The sequence below is a fragment of the Mus musculus genome, chromosome 2, assembly GCF_000001635.26.
Source record: "Mus musculus strain C57BL/6J chromosome 2, GRCm38.p6 C57BL/6J".
NCBI lineage: Eukaryota > Metazoa > Chordata > Mammalia > Rodentia > Muridae > Mus > Mus musculus.
Window position 1 is genome coordinate 172,659,470 of NC_000068.7, and position 4,648 is coordinate 172,664,117.

General features: G+C 51.5%; 1 long non-coding RNA gene across 1 annotated transcript in view; it reads left to right on the forward strand.

The window, feature by feature from the left end:
* Positions 1–4,346: 4,346 nt before the first annotated feature.
* The window catches only part of Gm36156, a 4,632-nt gene continuing 4,330 nt past the window's right edge, over positions 4,347–4,648 (forward strand). The window contains exon 1 of the long non-coding RNA XR_375351.2: positions 4,347–4,502. This is a non-coding gene — a long non-coding RNA (predicted gene, 36156). The remainder of the gene's footprint in view (positions 4,503–4,648) is intronic.

Consider the following 4,648-nt stretch of genomic DNA (forward strand, 5'->3'; position numbering starts at 1 on the left):
GGTGGTGGAAGAGGTGAAGGGAAAGGAGGAGGAGGAGAAGAAAGGAGAAAGAAGAAGGAAGAAGAGGAGGAGGAAGATGAGCAAGAAGAGGAGGAGGAAGAGAAAGAGGAAGAAAAAGAGAAGGAGGAGGAGAAGAAGAGCCTTTCGATACAAATTTTTAGTAAGACACATGCACACACCCATGCACACTCTGTAATTAGTCCCTGTGGTCAGAATCGTCAAACCACCTTCATCATTCATTTGCTGACCTCTGTCCTGCATGAGCCTTTCTTGGTTCAAGGATTACCATCGGTGGTGAATGAAAAGAGAATCCTTGCCCGGGTACACTGAGGTGGCATTCTTTCAAGCAAGTCTGTTTTAGACTCTGCCATTGTCCACGGGCCACAGTGCCTTGCCTTAGTGGCTGTCACTTACTAGACACCCACGTGGTGACCTGTTCTCATTTAGTGCTCAAAGTTACCCTCCAGACCGGGCATGCTATCCTATTTTTACACAGGAGCCAGAGTGGAAGGGTTGCTGCCAGGCCTTAAGGAAGATCCTAGAGTTCAGTCCAGACCTAAAGTCACCGGAAACACTAGCCCGGCAATGGGTCCCACTCAGACTGTGACACACATTCCGGGAAATGTTTTCTAGCTCCACAAGATGGTTCCAATGAGCCGACTCTCCACTGTGACTGTTTACATTTCTGGTAGGATGTTTTGGTCCCTTAACCAGGTACACGTGGGACTTTGGCAACAACCACAAGTTTGAGGCTTCAAGAGACTCAGCCCCATGTCTGGAAGAGGCTGCTCTTCACAGGGAGGTGCCTTATTTTCAAATTGAGAAAGCAACCAGGCTGCCTGAAACTCCGGTGGCATACCGGGAGTCTGCCTCACTGTGAGGGGAACAGGAGGAGCCGCAAAGTGAATGCTGTGAATGGAAAGATGAGGTACAGAGGACAGACCTCGCTGGGCGCTCTGGGGACCTTCCCTAAGCCGGGTACCCCATGAGGTATCCCAAAGATGGCAGCTTTGAACACTGCCGATCAAGCAAGGTCTGGATGAATGCTTTGGGAAACCATGCTGCTCACGGGGCTGCGCTTGGACTCATCTCTGTCCCTCACAAATGCCACCAGGAATGTCATATGCCCAAGAGAACTTGTTTGGATCCATGCCTCTCTTTCACATCCCTGGTGCAGGGCAGGCCAGGCACAGAGCCGGTCAGCTCAGAGGGTCCTTCCAGAGGCCACTTCTGACTCGTGCCCCAGAGGCTGCGCATGCTCGCATGCGCAGAGCTCGCACCTCAGTTTCCAGGGGAGATCTTTGGCCTGCATCGTGTGCTCTCTTCCTGCTCCCAGCAGAGCCAACACATAACATGACACTCATACATGAGAATCAGAACCTCACTTCTTGGATCATCCTTCTCACCAAAGACCTAAATTCATGTCGAACACATTTTGGGGTGTGTGTGTGTGTGGGGGGGGGGGGCTTCTCTTTTTCTTCTTCTTCCATGTTCATTGTTGAACTTCATCTGGGGCAAAGGTTTCTTCCAGAGAGTGGTGAGAGGATGGTGACTTCCTTTCTTAATTGATTCCAACTGGGCCTCCGTCTGGAGAAAGCAACAGGCCCGATGGCTTCATCACCAAGCAGCCCCTTCCTGCCGCATTCGTAAACAGCCTGGCCGCTTCTGCTTTGAATTAAGGGGGAGGGGGGCGCTCAGGAGCAACCCAGCTGGGCTTTCCTGTCAGCCTGTCAGGCCTCCAAAGCTTGTTAACATGCTAATATAAAAGGATGCACTTCAAGGATTTACAACTGGTCTTAAACTTCAAAGAGGAGAGTTTCATCTCCAAAGAACACACGCTAAACCAATATGTCCCGCCATCCCTCACCTCCTCAAACAGGGCCCGACCCAAAACAAAACAAAACAAAAACCCCCAAACTCTTAAAATGTTTCTCTAGTAAGGCAGGGATGGCTCTGTGGGTCTGAAACACCATGTCACAGTTCCAACACGGGACTTTGTACCCACGTGAAGACAGGAAATAGGTCTCAGGTCCGAGGAGAGGCACAGTGGCCGGGACAACCCTGGAAAGCAATGAGAACCTCACAGGGCAGGGTGGCTTCCTTGTTCATCCCTAGAGCAATGTCGGCCAGGTGGGTAAAAAGGACCTGCCCCTTCTCCACTGCATCTCAGCCCAGGGACAGCGACTTGCTTTGAGTGCAGGAGGGAGTCTCGCTGGGGCACGTTCCTGGGCGAAGCCTGACTCATTTCCCCAACCGTCTCTCAGAGATACGGAAAACAAATAGAGAAACGGGACTTTTGAAACTGTGCGCTGCCGCTGTAGCTCTTGTCTCTACAGAGGACAAGCCAGTTTCTCCCCTAGGGGCTGGGGGTGGAGATGAAGGATTGGTTCAAAGATTCTCATTAACTTCCTCTGAGCTCTTAGAATCCACATAATTAAACTGAAGGTCCCGCTCTCAAGGAGGGCAAGGGCTGTGGCCCCTGACTTCCCCTTACTCTAAGACTCATTAATGGCAGTGGAGGGGTCGAGAGTTCTCCACAAACACCAAGGTAGGTCAAGATAGGTAGGCCGGGGGTCATCACCTTGATCATTGCTCCTTGATCAGGACAGGATGGCTGATGAATCACTTAAGCACTGGAGACAAGCCAGCAGGAGACAGCTTTGCAGGGGTGTCAATATTCAGCCCCAGCCCTGGGCTCCACCCTACAGAAGCCTTCCCATCTTCATCTTCCTCTCTCCAGGTCACCGTAACAGAATCTGTTTCCTGAAGCTCCCTCCCCTGGAAGGATAGCTATTTCATTGAACACAGAAGGTAAATGTGAATGTCTGATAAGGAATAATCAGAGAGGAGAGCGCGAGAGTGCGCAGGTGCTGGAGCAGGCCAGAAGAGGGCGCGTGTTCTGGAGATGGATTTACAGGTGTTAGGGGCGAGCTGGGAACTAACCTCGGGTCCTCTGGAAGAGCCGCAAGTGCTTCTACCACAAAACCATCTCCCTCAGCCCGGGGCCGCATTTTCCCAAGGTTATCCTTGTCACTGCTTGGAATACATTGTGAATAGGGCAAAGCTCAAACTCAACTGGGCTGGATGTTAGGGTAATTTGTGAGGGAGGCAACATCCCCTTGGGAACGGGTGACTTGGGGGAAGAGTGTGCCTGGCACCTTGCTTGCCCCATTATTGCCCATATTCCCCCTTAAAGCCATTTAAACTTAGCTTTCCTTTCTCCCAGGCCTGTCCTCACCTCCCCTTCCTCCTCCACAAGAGAACAAATTGCTTTTGTGATCCCAGGAACTGACCTTGCCTACTAACCAATCAGAATCCTCTTTGAGCCTGCACTTGTGGCCTTAACCAATTAGAGCGTTATATCCTCCAGTCCCAGGCCATGTAACTGGAGCACAGCCAATGGGAAGCCTTGTGGAGTTTGTTGAATCTCAGGAAGATGAAGGCTAAGGCCATGGGCCATACCCTAGGAGGGAGATGAAGAGAGAGTGGTACCTAAAGTCACTATGACTTCCCAACGTCTGTGCTCTCTCCCTTGATGGATCACCAGTGGGCTTTCTCTGGGCTGCACAAAAGCGCTGTCCACTGCTTCAGGTCACCAGCCAGAGGTCTCTGCCCGTCCAAGAAGTAAAGACAGGACTCAACCCCATGCTGAGCATGCACAGCCTTCCGGGAGCTCTCCCTGAGGAGTCCATACTCAGTAGGCCCCTGGTAGATCGATTAGCATGAGCCCTCCTCTGCCCAGCACTGGCTTATGCAGGAAAGAACCTGTTGTGAATTCTTAGCAAGATACTAAAAGAGACCAGTGTATGGGAGCGCTGAATGGATGGCTTTTAAAATATATTATTATTGTTGTTGTTGTTGCTTGGTATTTTGAGGTAGGGTCTCATAATGTAGCTCTCTGGCTGACCTGCACCTCACTATATAGACCAGGCTAGCCTCAAACACACAGAGATCTACATGTCCTTGCCTTCCGAGTGCTGGAATTTCTAATATTGTGTATGTGAGTATAATACAGATTTATATTTCATCATGGTTTCGTGTAGATGAAAGCTGGTGTCTAGGGAGCTCAGAATTGGGTGTTAGATCCCCTGGGGCTGTTACACACGGTTGTGGGCTGCCTAGCGTGGGTGCTGGGAGTCAAACTCAGGTCCTCTGCAAGAGTGGTCCTTATTCTTGACCTCTGAAACAATTCCCCAGCCCCCAAATGCATGGGTTAAAAACTACACGGGTATCTGGGGACCTAGGGCACCTGTCACAGCTTCAGTTACAGGCTTGACAGGGCGCTTTGCAGACAGCAGCAGATCCTGGGGGTGGGGGTGGGGCAGGGGTGATATTTGCTCTTGGGCTTCTTCTGTATGGGGAGGGGCACCCTAAGACCTGGCTGGTTGGCTGATGACGCACCCATTGGATGAAATGAACAACAACGCATCCTCAGATCTCCCCAGCCACACTGGCCATGCCACTGTGCCGACCGACACAGCTGTGTCTCTCTCTGTGACTTGGTAAGTCTGCAGCCTTTTCCCCAGAGAAGGGGGTGGGAAGAAAATGAGGAAGGGAGGAGAGGGGGAGGGGAGGGAAAACAGGAGGAGGGACAATCAAGATATCCAGCCCTCTAGGTCACCCCACCACCACCAAGTCCTGGACGGGA